The sequence below is a fragment of the Pangasianodon hypophthalmus genome, chromosome 20, assembly GCF_027358585.1.
Source record: "Pangasianodon hypophthalmus isolate fPanHyp1 chromosome 20, fPanHyp1.pri, whole genome shotgun sequence".
Taxonomy (NCBI): Eukaryota; Metazoa; Chordata; class Actinopteri; order Siluriformes; family Pangasiidae; genus Pangasianodon; species Pangasianodon hypophthalmus.
The window spans coordinates 7,899,634-7,920,022 of record NC_069729.1 but is presented as its reverse complement, the minus strand read 5'-3'; the positions used below and the strand labels follow the sequence as shown (position 1 = coordinate 7,920,022).

General features: G+C 38.6%; 1 protein-coding gene across 1 annotated transcript in view; it reads right to left on the bottom strand.

Annotated features, from left to right (window-relative positions):
- The window catches only part of lrrn2 (leucine rich repeat neuronal 2), a 52,531-nt gene extending 38,799 nt beyond the window's left edge, over positions 1 to 13,732 (bottom strand). Inside the window, exon 1 of the mRNA XM_026935175.3 lies at positions 13,446 to 13,732. The gene's annotated coding sequence lies outside the window, so the exon portion shown is untranslated. The remainder of the gene's footprint in view (positions 1 to 13,445) is intronic.
- Positions 13,733 to 20,389: the final 6,657 nt, after the last annotated feature.

Below are 20,389 nucleotides of genomic sequence, written 5' to 3'. Positions count from 1 at the left end.
TGACACTCTCTTTTTTTTCTACTTTGAAATGTTAAAGCTGTCACTCACTCTCATCTCCATCCCTAGCTATTATGCAAATAGTCATTTTACTACTTGCTGCAAATCACAATAGTTTAAAGAGCTGTTTCTTCAAACATATTAAAATTGCAGTGCAACAAGCTGTGCATTTAGGGGACATTACCATATCAAATGCTTTTTTTCTTTCCCACATATAAAACATTTGAATGTTAAATCAAATATCAACCTGTCTTCTTTATGCTAATGGAAGTTGCAAGTGCTCTAGTAAAGGTCAGGATTTGGCTAATGGTACTGCCACATGCTCTCCAAATGCTTAACTCTGAAATGAGGATCAATAAATTGACATGTTTTTATGTCCTGCTGCCTCAGTGCTTGTTGCATACACTGAATTCTCTTATGCAACACAGAAGTTGACAGCAAGAACATTTTTATCTTTGTACAGACTGGCATGATCCCCCTTCCACCCCCCTAAACAATATTAGGGGTGTAATGCAATGCCACTATCTATATCTGTTTAATATTAAATATTCATGTCTGTATTTGTACTTGGATTTATACTCAAAGTATAGTGCTTGTCCTATTTCCTATACACATTATCTGTTCATTCTGAATAATAGATTCATATTCGGTTACATCCCTAATATACAGTATATACTCTGTATCTTCTCATTTCTTTTCACCATCTTGGTCTTGCTGCTGCTGCTTCATTCATTATGAATGTAGCTCCTTTCTTTTTTTTTTAAAAAAAGCAGCCCCAATCTCACCCAGTGGACATATTGCACTATGTTACAGACGTACCATGGCCTCAGGATGACCCTGATATTCTTGGCTTGGCTGAAATCTAGCACAAGTGAATGCTTTAATACTGCATGAGCAATACAGCTTTGCCATCAAATTTAACTGAACAAAATGTAGAAATGAAATGTTTAATTGTGTAGCTGTATTACTTATCATTATTCCAGTAGATATAAGATATAGAACATATGCACTTACTCACTGCACTTATTCCTCTGTTCAAAGTACAATTTATTGTAATGTTAGGAAACCAGGAGACTTCAGTAGAATCGTATGGCTTATACAAAACATTTTGCTTTAAATGTATAAAATCTCAACATTTATTGTATTGTAAAAAAGCTTTTAAATGTCATATTGAGTCCACACAGACATATGTCTTCAGGGGATGACATTGAGTGAACAGGAAATGATCCGAATAGAAAAAAAAAGAAAGAATGACACACACACACACACACACACACACACGTGTTCACACCTGTTACAAAAATTTCACATCATGTTTGGGTTTATCATAAGGGTTGGAAACCTGGCTTCTTTACTTGCTCATTGGCAGAGCTCATAAAAAACTATGAATAATTAAACTAATGCATCAGTGAGAAGGTTTCAGACTATATGGACAATATCTGTGCTTTTTTTTGTCAAATTCTGAGCTCAGTGGTGCTGCAGTAATTTGTTAAAGACTACTGTGAGTACAGATATCATATTCACAAAAATTTAGCAATTATTATATGGCTGTTTGCCACATAATGCCACTACTAATTGCAGTGTAGACATTGTAAATTACTACAACTATAGGGTAACAACAGAGTTATTAGTTCACTTTTCATTCACTTTTGTTTTATATTAATAATACTGAAATAATTTGGTAGCTAGCTAGCAAGCATTTAGTGAATGTCAAAATTAGCATGTTCAGTCTGGTGTATGCCGGTTAGTGCTGGTCTGTTCCAGGTTTAGCTGCTGTGGTAGCTGTGATTAGCAAAATCTTTTTATTTAAAGCTGTTCTTACTATTTTCTTGCTTGCTTTGCCGCCATTAGGGTTGATATGCTAAAGTCCTGAGTGCTAAATACCTTTTGCCTAACTGACACCTAGGCTTCCCCTGTGTCAGAAAACACCATCTGCCACTGAAATCTATACCATTCCCATAATAATTTGCTTCATGTTAGCTTCATTGGTTAACAAAAACCTCAAACTGTCAACCTTTAAGAATGTCTATTAAAAACAAAACAATACAAAACCCAACATATCTATGTACTATATGTGAACCAACAACCCTCTGAGTCCAGATCTGTTTGGAGATCAGTGCTCAACATTAGATGATTGTGTCCTAATGATGACCAACTTGTGAATGAATCATTCTTTTGAATGGATTGTTTTTTTAATGAATTAAGGGAACCAGTTGAGAAGTCCATCTGAACTGAACTTTGTGTGGCAATATTAAGCAGCGGCCACATCATTTTGACCTTGCTAATTTCTTCGCTGGGGTGGAGCAAAATCATGTGATTATGAGTGGGACATGTTTCTGGAAGGAAAGTATTCAATCAGTGGACATAACCTTAGCCAGCTAGCTAGTTTGTTGGTTGTGAGTTGATACAAGCCCAACTAAGCTGATAATAAAGTTGAATCCATAAATTGATTCACTCACTCACCAAAAAACGAAACTAATGGTACCATAAGCCACTTGGATATTTGGCTAGTTGCTATGCTAATATAATATAAATGTATAATGTACATGTAGACACTTTTCACAAATGATGTGGCATCTTAAATGTATGAATTACGTTTCGAAAGCTTATAGCATTTGATAGAGATACTGCACAGCAAAACATGTTCAGGATTTGCTTTTAGTATTGAGTATTGTATGTCTAGATTGATGATAGATGCTTTAAACAAATCCTATAAAAACGATAGGTAAAAACTGTGAATGCAGTTTCCTTGTGCATACTGTACAAGCTTACATGCTTTATATGCCACATTTGGAGGTTTTAAATTTTCCTGAGCAAAACTGAATCAGTCAAACTGGATATTTGATTCATCTGAAATGGACAGCTCAAAAGAATTGACTCAGTAAATTGACTCGAACTTCCCATCCCTGCTAGTACACTGCGTTCCTCTAACCTTTGTCTGTCCTCCAATTTACACAGTGTTAATTCTTAAAAGTGATTATGTGTGAGCAAGAAGTGGAAGAAACTGCGGTGGATGAGATTGTTCATGGTGGAGCTTTTCAATGCCGAGGAAATGACTCAGGGAGCGGGGTTCAAAGTGGTACAGAGGGAGAAACGTGTTTTTCTCTTCATCCTCTGATGTCTGAGGCTTGTATGAGTGTGTGGGTGCATATATGTGGGTGTTTGCAACCCTGATAAGTGAAGCAGACGCTAGCTTAAATATCCCATTAGCATGCTGAGCTGAGGGAAGCTGCATTTTAAAAAAAAGGGCTAAATGCTAAAGCACAGCACAGCATAGCGCATGGCTCCATTTTGGCATTAGATGGTTGTGTGGTGTATTTTATCCAGAGAAATTGTGATTGAAAAACCTTAATTAGTAAAGATTGATCCTTTATAGAGATTTTATGCCACTCTTTAGCAAGACTCTCTGGCAAGTGTTGTATCTGATTGATAAGCGTCAGTGCAAGATGTGTGAGTGTATCTGCCTTACTGTTTAATTGGAACATGTCTTTTACAGGATAAGCCATTAAAACTTCCAGCCTCCTGTTCTCTCTTTCATACAACTGAGGGCATTGAAATACACTTAACCTTCCCTAGGCAATGCTGACCCATATATCAGCAATGAGGAGAGCAAATAAACTCTTAGATACACAGCCAGCATGATTTACAACCACATTCCCAACAGGTATAAATCTTCAACACTTAGTACATCTCCTGTGAGTTCCTACTTTTCATTAGCTTTTCATGCTAAAAGGGAGGAAGAAAAGTCCAGCGGAGTTCTAAGACTTTGCTTTTCTTTCTTTTTTTCCCCTCAATGCAAGCATAGATCTCCGTATCAGTGCTAATTGTGCAAAAAAGGTGTTTGGGAAATTATCTTAGCACAAACCCCTAAATGACAAATTAGTTTGTGTCGTTGTACGGCTCCGTCCCAGGCACTGGCACCTCCCACTGATCAATTTCCTGTACGTAATGAGTCTTATTAGAGCGGCCCATGGAGGAGGAGAGGCTTCTCCATTGCTACCTCAAGCAGGGGAGAAAATAAGGGATCAACAGAGCATAGGGAGGAAGCGGAGAAGAGCTGATAGGATTTTTTTCTTTTTATTGGCGAGAGTGCCCCATGAATTAGAAGGAATGCTAGGAAAGGGAAGTGTCTGCTTTTAATAAATGATCTTGCGGCCTTGACTTTTTCTTTTGGAAATGAGCGTATTGAAGAATATAATTTAATTTCTCGTTTAAATGGCCCAATGAATCAGATAAGGAGCACATGCTCGCGGGCAAAGTGTGGCACATTAAATTAAATGGAAGCACAGGACAGAGGCAGTGCAAAAAAACACACATGTGGGGGGTGGGGAGGAGGTGTGTGTGTGTGTGGGGGGGGAGGTTGGAGGTTTGTAGTTGTAGTGGTTGAATCAATGCTTCACCCATCGGCGCCTCCATGCCTGCCAACTCTCTGGATGTACGATGAGTGTCTCTACCATTATGCAGTGAAAAACAGGCACTCACTTTTAATTAAAAGTAAACTCAGCCACCTGAGCTCGCTTCTGCCTTTGCCCATTTTACTGATTTCAGTAAGGAGAATAGTCAGCCTTTGAATTTCTGGAAATTCAAGAGGTAGCATCTAATTAAATTCAATGCATCCACAGTCATTAAATACACACAATGCATTTTGCTTTGTGAAATCATACACAAGCAGTGCTGCATTACTTTTGCCTGCACATGCACTGGACATGCACGTAATGGAAAAGTCCACCCTGAAATGCATAAAATGTTTACATTGAAATATTATTGATGTATTTAGCAATTCTGATGTTAACTTGTTAGTTGGTGCCATGTCTTCGTTATCTCAAACATAAGGAACAATGATCAGATTTCACTGTTAGCTTCTAAAAACAAACAAGCAAGAGCTTTCATTCTCCCTCACCACTTTCCAGTGGTGTTCAATGTCATATTAATGAGAAATCCAGTGTAAACATAGTGGAAACAGCAAGCGCTGGACTCAGAGTTCCACAATGCAATAATGCAGCTACATGACACAGTTGTAACTCATAATTCATGATGTACGACCAGGAAGTAACAAACAAACAAACAATAAATATCCCCACAACTTATTGTTCCCCCTCAGTGTATAGAATTCCTACTCAGGAACTCAGGGTGGTCTTCTCAACTCCAAGGTCATCCAAGTTCAACAGGTGACATCAAACCAACATGGTTGTGCACAGCCTCATCAGTAAACAAAGTAGCACTTCTTACGGTGACACATCACTCATCACAGTTAGCTGGATAGCTTGTTGCTAATAAAAGAAGAACATGGAGGCGTCAATGTTTTTTTTCCCACTTTGTATCTCGAATGCATGGAGGTCGAAATTACGTCGTTCTGAGCTCCGACCTACCATTTCCGAGGTGAGTTGAATGCAGCATAATTCCCACAATCAGCAGATAGCTGACTGGCATTGTGAGTAACGTAGCTAATGTACCTGCTGTCTAAAGTGAAACTAGACCAACATATAGATGAAAGAAGTTTAAACTAGAGAAGTGAGAGAATAAAGAATGAGAATTTTATTACAAAATAAATCTTGGACCCCAATGAAGATCACATTTTAATTATAAAGATTAAGTTATTCAGGCTGGGTTTTTCCTTTAAGTAGAGATGCTGCTGTGCATGTAGATAGCACACATTTATAATGCTAATCTGTTATTTATAATGCTGTGCTGTACCAAGGTGTCCCTTTCCCGCAGACAAGCAGGTGTTTTGTGTCCATAAGGACTATGTTATGTGCAGGAGGAGTGTTGATGGAGAAAAACGAGAGAATGAGAGACAGAGAGGCTGCCATTGAGAAGAACAACATGTAGATCATGGTGATTAAGTGCAACAGGAAGCTCCAGGAGGTGGTGGGTGGGCAGAATGGTACTTAGGCCTCTACCAGGCACAGATGGCCCATGGCAGTCTGGATCATGTCACACTGAGCTGGGAAGAACCCGGGGCGAGGCGTCTCCTCCCTGGACTGTCACCAGTCATTGATGTCAGGTGACGCTGCGAGGAAGAGACTGCTCATTAGGTTTGCCTCAATTTCCTTCAACCTTCCTGGATGGAGAGAACAACATTCAATTTGTGTCACTCATTAAGCCCCTTATTTCCAGTGACACTTAGCAGAGGGCTGTAGCTGCTACATTGCCTGCAATAATGAAAATTACAAGAAGATAGGCGCTATAGCATAAGGCCATGCCTGCATATGGGTGTTTTAGAGAGAAGAAGAAAAGAAAGTGTGAGTTTGAGCGTGGGTATTTATTTTGAGATAGCTAAGTATAACCACACAGTTGCTGTCTAGAGAGGACTATAGAATAACCGCTAGTGTCTGTTGGATTATCTAAATAGTGTTATAGTGTGATAATTGCAGTAGATAAATTTGGTGAAATCATGTGTTTGTGACTTGAATAAACATACTCTTTCACTCTCTCTCTCTCTCTCTCTCTCTCTCTCTGTCTCTCTCTCTGTCTCTCTCTGCTGTCTCAGTAGGTCTTTGGCAATGCAGAGAATTGTCCTCTGGCAAAACACTATCTCTAATTATTATTGTGTTTCTGCATGATGAAGTACATAGATTAATGTACAGTATAACTGATGCATTGTGTTAAACTTTCAAATACTGTGTTGTACATTTACATAACATTTTTGTTATGCAGCCTTCTGTTATACACTTCCAATCCAAAGTGTGGACTAGGGGTATCTGTATCTGTTTAGCACGCCAAACATTCATATCTGTATTCGGATTTCAATCCAAAGGCCAAAGGCGTGGCCTAAAACAGAAAGTATTATTATTAGTTTTTAAAAAAAATTAGAGTACATAAAAACAGTATTTAGATTCATAGCTACTTTGTTTCTTCCTCTAAATACCATGCCAGTCTCCACCATTCCATTTATGGGTGAAGCCTATTATTAAAAGTTGAGTGCAAAGGTTTGAACAGCCATTGGCTATGGAATATATAAAAAGTGCAATTTATCAAAAAAAAAAAAAAAAGAAATCAAAATAAATAAATGTGATAAATGTGAGTTATATCCAGCAACAAAAAATAAGGCAAAATCAATAGCAAAAGTATTTTAAAAAGACAGTTTATCATGACCCTCGCAGTCTCCAGACCTGATTTGAACAAGGCAATGTAATCTATTTGAGTTATAACAGATATACTAAATCAGAATGAATGAATATTGGCCAAACAATCTGATGCGGGATACGGATATGGATAGCCCAAGGGTTGGAAGCAGTTATAAAATCAAAGTGTGAGCATACAAATTATTAGGGAATATAATATAATTTATATTGTGGTCTGAAAATTAGATGCTAACTATTCACTATTAATAGCGAGTAATGATATAATATTAATTAATATAATCATTATACCATACATTATTTGATCATTTTTGCTACCTGTGATACAATAAGAAACATCTATAAATTAAATGGTTTATTAGATAAAAAAAGGGAAGCTGGGGATCTGATCTCATGGCAGCCAACATTAAGATTTAACTAACATGACAAGGAATGATTAGCCATACAATCTTTGATCAGTACCGCGACTATGTAACTATGAGTTCAGCTTGGTTGAATAAATGTGTACCACCATGAAGACTGCATACGGGAGATTCCCTGAGTTCGGCTTTTTGGCAAGATAGAAATACCATGCTTAAATAGGAATGTTGGCACTCAGGAATATGTATCTTTTTTACATAAGCAAATTACCTGCTTTAACATATGACCTTGTTTGATTAAAAAATATTAAGGAAAAACAGGGAGTTTATATACCTTACATGTGTGTGTGAGAAAGAGTGCGTGCATCTGATTTCGAGCCACTTTCCTGTAATTTAATTTACTAGGGTACGTTATGAATTATTCAGTTTTGTACATTGTGACATTCCATGAATGTTCAGAGCCACAGGCGGCAGCTGCAGTCAGTCTCTCACACTCACTCTGGGACGTTCAGGACGCCTCCAACCCATCATCTCATTGACCTTTCCTGCATTTTGACTCTTAGCCACTGTGGCAGGCATTTTAATAATTCCCAAGGTGAGTCTGTTACTGTAATACTTTCCTACTAATGGTAGGGACTACACTAGTGCTAGTATACCATTTATTAAAGATGAAACTATATAATATAGTTTTAACCAGCTTTTGAACATTGGAACAATACGGTAACATGTAATTCTGGTTACTTTACTGTATTATATAGATTACAGAGATATACAGATAGATAAAGATATAAATATAATGCCCATTGCTGTGAGTAGAGTTAATGGTAAGCCCCATTCCAAATAAATCTACCTGTCCTGCCTTAATAAACACACTAGATCTTTATTTCTCAGGTGTGTACAATGGGAACACATGTCTTTTTTATATGTGCTTGACCAAAAAGTGTCAAACTTCTTATCTGTGGTAATCACACATACACTACAGACAGAGATTAGGTTGGAAAAAAAAAAGGGTGGCATAATGATTTAACTACATTCTCATTTTGTTCACTATGACTAGCCATCCCAGCTCTTTTTAACATTTCCTAAAGGGCTCAGTGTTTTTGGCTCATTGGACTTGACTGATATTAGTACTAATTGGAGAAAAATTGGATGGAGAAACCTTTGCAACCTGACTTCCCCAGTGCTCAGATATTCCCATGCTAAGAGCACAGGGACTTTATTCAGAGTGTTGAGATTGGTTTTGGCAGCTTGATATAGTTTAAGCCACACCTAGTATATGCCATTGCACTTGGGTCAAGACTGTACTGATGAGAAGGTCGTATAATCTTGCGATCGATACATTCCATCAAATTTTGTTTTAAGATGCACTATGCACTTAGTAATGTGCTCGCCAGATAGACAGATGGGCTCCTTCTCAGCATTATTTATGAAGTGCTATAGCATTATTGTCCAGTGAATTGACCTGGGTGACCTGTTTAATTCTGAACTCCAGTCCAATTCCAGCCCTTTTCCATGCTCTTGCTCTCTCATACCTAGGATTTATACAGATGACTAAGCCTTTTTGGTCTGAGCTAAAAATGAATGCATTAACATTATAGGTATCAATTCCAAGGTGTAAAAGAGGTCAGACAGAGGTCTGGTTAAAGTGGCTAGTAAGACAAAACCTGCTGACGGTGAGGTGGTGTGGCAGGTAAACTGGCATCCTGTCAAGTTACAAATGAGTGCTATTAACCATGTTGCTATCCAATAAATCCAACCAAGTTGTTTTGGCATCACCGTTTGTATTCATCAATGGCTGCAAAATGGCAGACTGATCTGTTTGTTCATTCAGCTATGCTCTTGAGGGATACAATCACCGTTCTTTCTGTCTCTCCTTCCTTCTGTTCATAGTGTAGCATGACACTTGTTTGTATTTGAGAGAAATGCATAGAACAGAACTTTGCTATCAGTGTATATTTGTGAAAGGTATATTTTGCTTTTTTAAAAATATTTTATTAATATTTTGCTTTAAATTCACAATATAAATGAAGGATTACCCAAAGAAAAGCTGCACACTGTTTCAGTGCTTTGGGAAAGTTTCAGGTTCATGTACAGGTTATCATGGTGTGTGTGTGTGTGTGTGTGTGTGTGTGTGTGTGTGTGTGTGTAAGACTTGACGGGAGTACACCATATTGAAAAGGCAGTATGTCTAAAAATGTTGTGTGACAGCACAAGTTTTTTCCCCCATTCTCCTTTCTCGGTTAGACAGACGTTGGCAATGCCTGTGCTCTCCAACCAGGACAAAAGGTGACACCTAAGAGCACTTACACACACTCAAAACACACATGCAAGCACAGAGTGCTCATCTGCAGTACTTCTGCTTCCTAGCAGGCAAGAGTCAGGTATTGCCTCTGGCTGTCTAAGCTAAGCTTAACTCAGAGAGAATGCAAGACAGACAGACAGGTGGAGAGAAATAGATAAATATATCAACATAACGCCCATTTGTCTGAGTAGTGTTAATGGCAAACACCATCCCAGTTAAATCTCTCTGCTCTGTCTTAATAAAGCTGACTAGACCTTTATTTCTCAGGTATCTCCAAGCTTTCTCTTGGAGTGATGTTCATATCTAAACTGTCATCTACATGTTTTAAAACCACTGTAATTGGGATTATTCTTTAATTCCTCTGGGGCTGATCCAAGATAAAAAATGGGACTACAGCAGTTAAATAAGTGGGACATCACTGGAATGCTAATTAGATGTCAAACCTTGAATGTTGAGGCATTGAAGCTGCATAGTATTAATACATGCAAAATCATGGCATGTCCATCCACGACAAATAACCATTCAGTTTGTATACAGTTAGTATCCAACACAGATCAGTTCCCTTACATCTCTAATCGATAAGGTCCTTTAACTCGTGGCAGACCTGTGAGACAAAAGCTACACCTGCAAGCAACCTGTGTCTACTCCTTAATCATTGGGACATCTGTCTTTATTGACTCTGCTCATCTGTTGGATCTCTCTCTCTCTCTCTCTCTCTCTCTCTCTCAAAGGCACCTGCTCTACTCCTCCCTTTTCACTGGTACTAACACAGGGAGACAAGCAGGATTTAACAGATGTTTTGTGCAAGAAGTGCGACATCTCACATTTTTGCAAACTTACCTGCAGAATGAAGACTTTGCTAATAATACCAGGAGTATAGAAAAGTCTCAGATAATAATTTTTAAAAAAGTCTGCAAAAGAGGCTGTATAGTGGTTGAGGAGCTGGATCTAGGTTATTTGCATTTGTGGACTCTTTAATTGTTTGCAGCTGCCTGGTCAGCCCTCCAGTGGTTTTATTTTTAGAAGGATCAAGTGTACTATTCGCATGGTCTTCAGCGAGTACTTTTTGTGCCTGAGCACTATGTGAAATGGCTGTTTTGTGTTCCTGCAACAGAGGTACAATCACCTCTAATATCAGTTTCAATAACCTAGTTTTGATCGAACAGTACTGGCTGAAGGTGTTTAGTCCCATAGGACAGAACAAATAATATAAATTCACAGTCTCTGGGCTGTTGGGCTTATATGCTTTGGGACCTATTCACAGTTTTCTTTAGATGAATTGTCTCAGGTGACAAATTTTACTTGGAGGAACCTTGAAGGTCAACCTGAAATGTTTGATCTTGTTCCTGGAGGCTGCAGTGCATTTAGAGGAGGGCTTAATGCAGAGTATGAGATGGAGCTCAGTGCAACTTAGCAACCTAAGCCAATTGGGAGGCAATATCCCATTAGTTTAGCGCATTACATAGACAAACGCCTCCGTCTTTATTTTCACCAAAATGTTCTATCCAGCAGCCTAAGGATACTTGGTTTGTCCCTTTGACGAACCCTACAACAGTGGAACCCTACAACAGTGGGTTTCCTTTTTGGAGAAAGGATCCAAATAGAACTCCTTTAGAAAGCTAGAATTGTAAACTATCCAACCAACCCTTGATGATCCTTTTTTTTTTCCTAATAGGATATTATTTTGAGAGGGATAAGAACACCTAAATTACATCAGGAATATAGGCAGCTTTGATTACGTAAAAAACGTTTGTGAATTTCAGAACTGCACTTGAGTTCCTGAAGCAGTTTGGAGACGTCGGATGGAAGCAACAGAGAAACTCTACACAACATTTTCACATATTTGTCAGATGCTAAAATTGGCAGTGAAATAGCTACAGATGGGTGACAGATTAAAGGAAAAACTGGTGGCTCTGTTATGTTCTGGCATTTTGCTGGCATGGTTTGAGTCCATTAGAGGAAAGACTCTTTCCTCTAATGGGGACATTAGAGGAAAAAGTCAAAACACCCAACTTTTTTTTTTTTTTTTGGAAGAATGGTATTTATCCCTCCAGTGAATACTTTCAGAATCTATGCCATGTTCTGGTGGCTCATGGTGGCTCTGGTGGCTTTAATTTGTCACCCATTTATATTTTATAAGATTTTTTTATAATTTTACAATTTTCAGACTATATATATAATATATATATATATATGACATTGACATTGGTAACTGAAGTACAATAAATTATGCTGGCTATACTCTTAAATACATCTTAGCCCACCAATTATTTGCTTTCTGATTTGCTTTCATTTTACCAAAGGATATCTTTCTGCAATATGATGCGCAGTCATAATGACAATAATGTATGGACTCTGTAATGGAATCTGGGCAAGAGTCAAGCATCATCATGCAAGAAATGGATGCACATTTGCCTTCTATAGTCACAGCCATAGACAGGACTGAAGGCTAATCAACATTACAAGGAACAAACGATGCAATTATATTTCCAGTCTAGTTGACAAGCCAAGCCATGTGTCTAATTTCAGGGTACAAGTTATTAGTGATTCAATCATTTATTTATGGGTTGGAGTTTTATGAGCCAAGTCGTTGCTGTACAAATTTAAATATAAGTTTTGATGTCATTTCCCAAACTCTTTTCAGGATTGTCAAAATATGCATCATAGCTAACATTGTTTGGCAAAAATACAAAAATATAACCAGTTTTTGGGCAATGCATTTGATTGAACAGAATAGATATATGTACTCAATACACCCACTCCTACTCTCTCCTCTCCAAACAACGGTGTCTCTATATACAACAGCAACACACCGGACCCCTGCCAGAATATTCACATGTCTGAGCTCAACTCCTAAACATGACACCCACACACACACACATGCACACACTGGCTCGTATCACAAGGACAGGCAGGGGAGAATTAAATCCTTCAGCTAACCTCAGATAGGCTCGCGGAGGTGGATAATCACTGGACTGCCGTTGGAGAAACAGTGCAGAATTACTCTAAACACTAAAGCAACTGCGCCAAGACAGTAGCCAAGTACACAGCTAGATGGCAACTGAGGAAAAGAAAGGAGGGTCAGCAGAGAAAGAAAGAGAGAGCGGGAGAGAGAGAGAGAGAGAGAGAGAGAGAGGAGAGAGAGAGAGACAGAAGGAGGGAGGAAGGGTTTGGATGCTGATCACTTCAATGAAATGACAGATGCATCCCCTTGAATGCACACACAGGTACGCCCACACACACAATGCATTCAGTGGCACCCCACAGACACCTTATTTTGTGATCGCTTTTGCTGTGAAATTTCCCTGCACGGCGCATTCCCCTTTCACTACGACCAAGTTAATGGCAGAATCTGAATCTGCTTCATTACTATGTGCCTGGCATGCCAATGATAACTGGCACCCAGGATGAAAGAAAAAAAACAAATCAGGCCAAAGCCGATCTCTGCTCAACAGCACAACTTAGGCTTGTCGACTTGAATTGTTGCCAATTTTTTCCGATACACTTTGATGATGCCAAACCACAAGGCTCCAGCATCATTCCTTAGACAATGTTTACAAAGATATTATTCTTATTCTTAATCTTTTTTTTTCATTATCTGTGATGATTCAGACCTAAGCCACAATCATCTAAACATACTGCATTACATTTTAAATGTCATTGCCTTGGTTACAAGTTCATAAAGAAAGACATAAAGTTCCTTACCCCGAAAAGACAAGAAACATCTGTGTGTCTCAAGGCTTTGTCTTGTCTTCTGATCTTCCTTTTTTCTTTCCCCTCGCTGTTTTTCTTTTTTCCCCCAGCTTATTCTGTGTCTTTTCTCACGACGCCACTTTAGCGCACCTCTCAGGATTACACACAGACCCAGTCTTTAGCCCCCAACCTACAGCACTGTGTCTTTATTACTGACACTGTGTAGGCGTTCTACAGAGGACGGATCTGTGTGCTCTCCACTCCACTCCCCTCTCTTTTTCTCTCTCTCTCTCTCTCTCTCTCACTCACTCTCTCGCGCTCTCGCGCTTAGGTTGGCTCTTTCTGTGTCTCTCTGGCGTTCTCACTGTGTGACTGTTACTGTTAGGGATGAGTCCATTTGAGTGGCATTAACAAAGTGGTGGCAAAAACCATCTCTCTATCTCTCTCTCTCTTTCTTTCTTCTTTCTCTCTCTTTCTCTCTCTCTATGTCTCTTCCTCTGTATTTCTCAACCTTATCCCCTTATTCTCTTATTTTGTCCATTTCTTCTTCCAACAGCCTATTCCCGTTCCTTATTCAATCTCTCTCACACACAGACAAGAAAGTAAATGTGATATTTCAGAGTCATCTACTCCTTTGCCACCAAACAGGGCTGTAATCACATTTCAACAGTGATGAAGCAACGAATCACCCTCCTTGTGAGGGTGCACATACTTTGAATAAGCTCAGCTAACACATAATGGTGTGATAATGGTGTGATCACATGACTACAGTCGTCAGGTAACTGTAGACACTTGTGACTTTTTCCAACAAAGCAATTTTGAAAGGAAAATAGACAGTAGGAGCATTTTGGAAGGTTGGCATAATCTTACATAAATATTAATTAATTACTTAATTTATAAAGTAGAAGTGAAGTGTTCATAAAGCTGCATGACACCTGCTTACGTCTTCATGACATCTGATATGAATATTAATAAAGGCTTGTGCAGGTGCCATGTAGCCCTATGAACACTTTACTTAAGGTTAGTATTCATAGGGCTACATGACACCTGCATAAGTCTTCATGACAACTGACATAAGCCTACATAAATATTAATAAAGGCTTATGCTGGTGTCATTTAGCCCTATTGAACACTACCCTCAAGTAAAGTGTTCATGGGGCTAAATGGCACCTGACATAACCCTACATATTTATGAACCAAGTCTTATGCGGGTGTCATGTAGCCTTATTAACATTTCACTTAAGGGTAGTGTTTTTAAGGCTAAATGACACCTGCATAAGTCTTCATGACAATTGACATAACCCTGTGTACATATTAATAAAGGCTTAAGCAGGTGTCATGTAGCCCTGTGAACACCTCACTTAAGGGTAGGCTAAATGACTACATAAATATTATGCTACATAAATATTAATATTAATGATGACTTATGGAGGTGTCATGTAGCCCTATAAACACTATCTTTAAGTATATGGCTTTGTGATGGTTTTGTTGTGACATTTTCTAGGCTGTCTTACATTAGAACATCATGACAGCTGACTTTGTAACTGGGTGTACTTCTGCATGATCAGAGTCACATAATGGTGATCAGGTGACACGTCAAATGTCAAAACTAAACTCTCGCTAATTTACTGTCATTAAGGTGACACTGTATTGCCACATGTATTCACAAAACCTTATAAACATTCAAATTAAACTCACTTTAATTAAGTGCCAGAGAAAATATGCATAACCCTGCCATGACCATATCATGTCATTATAGTGAGGATTCATAACATCTTATGATCAGAAATAAGAATTACTCTTTACTTGAGAAACTATACAACACTCTGTCCTTACTCTACAATGACTGTCACCATTGCATCATGGAGAAATATCACTTTTGGTTGTTTTTTGATGTCATGTTACATTAACTGATATCACATTATAATCTATGTCAACCTGGAAAGTGTCATAACACAGCGTCTGTATCACTTGATTTAGGTGTTATGCAACCTGACATTGAAAATAACAAAAGCCATCTTTGTCAGCTGTTCAAATAAGACCTAATAATTGTTTATATAGTGTTATGTCAGTTGTTATGAAAGACTCTTGTAGCCTTATGATCACTACCCTTAAATAAATGATTACTAGACGTTGTATCACATTCCAATTCTGATACGAAATTAAATATTGAGCAAATATTGGCCTGGAACGTTCCTGTGTAATGAAGTGATAATGAAAGGAGGCAGTCATGGCAGGAAACAACTTGGTGGTTGTTAAAAAAAGAAAATAGAAAAAATAATACAGTAAATAAAACCTCTGTATATACATAAGGTGCCTGCCCAGGATTAGTTACACTAATGTTATTTATTATTGCCTTTTATTGTTTATGGAGTTAAATGAGCTGCATCAGGCATGAGAAATTGGCTGTGAAGGAAATGAGAAACTCATATTGTTCATGAAATTTCAGTTCAGTTCAATTCAACTCAATTCAACTTGTGTGTAATAGACATCATCACAAAGCAGCTTTGCAGAAATCTGGATGTAGATTTAGATCCCTAATGAGAGGCAGTGGAAAGGAAAAACTCCCAGAGATAACTTAAGGAAGAAACCTTGAGAGGAACCAGACTGAAAAGGGAATTCATCCTCTTTTGGGATAATAAATCATTAGTCTTCTATAACTGTATACTATAAAGTCAAAAGTGCTTTGAAAGGATCTTCAGTATGGGTATCACAGGTGTTTTTAACTCATAACATGACAAATTATGAATTTGAACAGCAAGAGTGATCTTAAGGAAAGGTATGAACACCACCCCATGCCTAACTTTAACCATCATAACCTTTCATGTGAGTTGGCTCGTGTGAAATGTTATGAATTTTCAAGCCTTCTGGAATTTCTTTAATGCATTTCAATGGCTGCTGTATAGCTTCACCCAAAAAACTGTCTTAGTTCTGGTGTGCACCCTCCTGACTGAGGAAAGAACAAAAGCAGCATGCCTGCAGCTCATCTCCAGTATTTCTCAGTGCGGAGAGACTTCACACCTGGCTTTATTACAGAGCAGGCGGTATCACAGCTTGTCCAGCTCAGGTGTCTAGGGCCAATTTGGCCCCTTTTCATTCAACATCTCTCAGTGAGGGGGCGTTTTGTCGATAACGCTTCGCCATTACTGCTCCGATGTCTATTTGGACGGATCAGAGATGATTTACTCCTCACTGGGAGCTGCCGGTAGCTTCTTTGAGGCTTGGTACTCTCAAAATGAGAAAGACAGAAGGAAAAGGAAAGGGAACGAAAGAGCGATGGGGGAGGCGAGTACAGAGACAGGGGAGCGTTACAAATTGAATGGCGCAAGGGCATGGTGCCAAGCCACACACTTGAAAAGCTCGCACTTAACCCTGGCCTCTCCTTCTCCACCCTCCATATTTCTCCCTCTTGTTTGGACAGACTGCTCCCCTGAGGCAGGGACTCTCATTCTGTGTCAAAGCAGCACAACAAAATTGAGCGTCAGGAGCCATTTTAGTCCTGTTTTAGGTGGCATGAGGCAGCAGTTTGTGCCTCCTCACAAGACATGCGATGGTGGCAAGAAATAAGCTATTAAAAGGAAAGGAGAGTGAAAGAGCAAAAGGAAAAAAAAAACAAGCAATATTTTTTGTTCAGCCAAGCAATTAAAACATGACAAGGACTGTCTCGGCATATGCCGCTTTCCTTAATAGCCTAGCTGACCTTTTTGATTGTATGGGAGTGTTTTGAAATGGTGACATGACGGAGAGCAGCATTTGGAACGCAATGACTTCCTTGTTTTCTCTGCTGCAAATCTCACACATACCAAATGAAGCAGCACAAGCTTATGAACTAAAAATTTAATTAAAATACAAATGAAGACTATATATGCAATTATTTAGTAGACAGATATATAAGTTGATGAACAACATACTGCAGCATACAGCTATTTACATGTGTAACATGAGGGAAGTACAAAAGTACACGTGGAAACAGACAAACATATGTACTACATGTGAAAATGTGTGAAACATAACATGTGAAGTGTCTAAAAAACCAAAAGTGTATTTCATAGGTGAATCACGTGAGGTTTGTGTGAATTTTCTTTAAGGTCACTTACATTTCTGACATTTCTGTGTTTGTGTGTGTGTGTGTGTGTGTGTGTGTGTTTGGCACAGGGTCCTGGCACTGACACAAACATAGTCACACTTCTGTCTCACTCAGCTGCGGCTCTCTTTGTGAATGTGTTTGTCACACTCCAGCGCTGCTCTAATGTCTCTCACTTTCTCTATTTCCTTTTTCACACTTTCTCACTTTTCCCCACTGTATCTATTTCCCTACTTTTCCTTCCCCACCTTCTGTGTTCTTTTTTATTTACACATTTCTATTTCTCTCCAACACTCCTTTCCCTGTACAGATGCACTCTGCTTTTACTTTTGCAAAGTTTCTATCTTTCTGTTTCCTTCTTTATACTTTTACAGGATGCTGTATCTGTCTGGGCTGAATATGCAGCCTCTCTGTTGAAAATTGATTTAAAATGTTCTTTTGGAAGGATGCATGTGGCTGTGGGGGAGCTCATATATCAGTGGAACCCGGGGAAGCTGGGTGCCTGTAACTTCTGCATGATGGATGGAATTTTTTTTCATTTTCTTTTTTTCTGCCCAAACAGAGTCCTGAAACAACAGAAGTTAGGAGGAAGCATCAGTCTCACGAGCACCATGAAAGCTGCCTCATTCCTCTATCAGCATGTTTCCTCATCCTGGAGTGAGCACTTTCTGTGGTCCTGTTAGCTTTAATGGCCACTGACAGTAATCGTATGGGGCAGAGCTGTTTCTCAGTTGTTTAAAGAGAGCGCTGCTTTCTGTATTGGGAAAGCTGCATTCTGTATCATATTGTTTCAGTCATAATCTGCAACAAAACCTCTTCTTGTTGTCTTAGCTGTATTTTAATTTCCAGCATGAATTTTACTACTGAACAACACTATCCCCGTTTTTCCCTACAGGATTTACAGCAGTGAAAAAACAAAATAATAAGCCAACAATTAGCATGTTATACCAACTTTGCCGCTTACTGTGTTGTGTCATTCCATTGAACCTTTTTGTTGCTTTAAAAACACATTACATAACTCCTATTAGCCAGTGCTAATAGTTTCATTTGCACAATTCAATTGCACCTTATGGTCTGAACTGGTACAATATGCTTATTGATAGCCGTTAGCCCCAACACGCTAATTATTAGCCAGCTAGCTCCCACTTGTTTTCTTTACAATACCCTTCTGGCACACCTCAGCAGTGAAAAGAAAGTAGTGTAGGCAGAATTTATTAGTGCTAAAAGGTAAATTATTTTTATTGTTGTATTATTTATTGGGTCAATGTACTTGAGTACATATTTCACTGTAATGGTACTAATTTAAGTACAATAAAATCACAGTACTTTTACTCAAGTGTTTTTTAAAAAATAAAATATTCGATTTCACTACATTTATTTTTGATCACTTAAGTCAGTGTGTTTTGTATTCTACACTGGTTTATCACACAAGCTATAGGGTGTCCATATAAAGTAATAAACACTGTTTAATACCGCTATGCTTTTAGCTAGAAGTATATGTCAAAATTCTTTTGTATTCACAGAGGAGCATGGTGGTGCCATGGGTAGTGCTCCAGGGTCACCAGGTCGATCCCCAGTTAAAAATACATTTAACTGAAGAAGACTAAAAGCCAATTAAAAGATATTACGTGCAAATTTTAAATAATTCAATTTGGAAACCCAATTCAGATAAAGCGGTTTTCTGCTGAACGTCTACACTTCAGGGACCATGTGCTTGTCTGAGACAAAGTCTGAGACAGTGGAGATAGATGTTGACAGATAAATGCTTCAAAGGAAAGAATAATGATGAATAAGGATAACAATCTGTGAGTGATGTGAGGCGAAACCTGTGGAGATATCGGCATTTCATGGCTCAACATCTAATCTAGCCATTAGCTAGCTGAGTGAGCTAGACTAGCTAGCCAGATAATTGAATGTGTTAAATGTCTGTATGTAAGACAGAATGTAAGATGTCACTTTGATATTTGGTAGATATTGCCTGCTAAGTGCTGCTACAAGTAATGCTCAGGATAATGTGTAAGAGGGCAGAGCTATCTTTGCTAGGTAGCTAACTATGTAGCTAGAAACAAGTACGAATAAACATGAGTTAACTAATGAATCCAGAAAGCTAATGAAAGCTCAATAGCATTTAGCTAAGTTTGCTAGCCAGCTAATGGTACCTTTGGTGGTGTTCACTTCGGCATAGCTCACTGTCTAGTTAACAAAATTCAGTTACATTTACTCAAGTGAGTTTTCAGTAGAGTAGCAGTACTTTTACTCAAGTCAGTGTGTTTTGTACTCTGTCACATAAATGTCTATGTACACTTTTATCTACAGTGGTTTATCACACAAGCAATAGGGTGTCCATATAATGTAAAAAAAACACTGTTTTATATCACTATACTTCTACCTAGAAGGATATGACAAAATCGTTTGTGTTCACAGAGGAGCATGGTGGTGCCGTGGGTAGTGCTCCAGTGTCCCCAGTTCAAACATGAGTTTCTCATGTTTCCCGCCTCACAACCAGTGTTCCCAGGATAGGCTCCGGGTCTACCTAACTCTGATGCAGAATATCCATCTTGATATACAGTGTAGCATCATAGAATCCATTCGTTTCTTTAACATCAGTGGAAAGATGGTGCCACACACAATCTCCATGCTCATAATACTGTATAGCTTCATGACTAGTCTTTGATCAATAAGGGTTTATCAGTGTCCAGTATCGAGTAGAGAAGCTGAAGGCTGATAAGATGCCAATTATCTCTTTGAGATGAGTTATGAAAATTGCAATCATTGCTAGGTTTTATTTCACATGAAACATCTTTTAAAAATCTTTTAGCATAATACTACTGTCCAAATTGACTATGGCAGCCTTTGAGATGTGACTATTGCA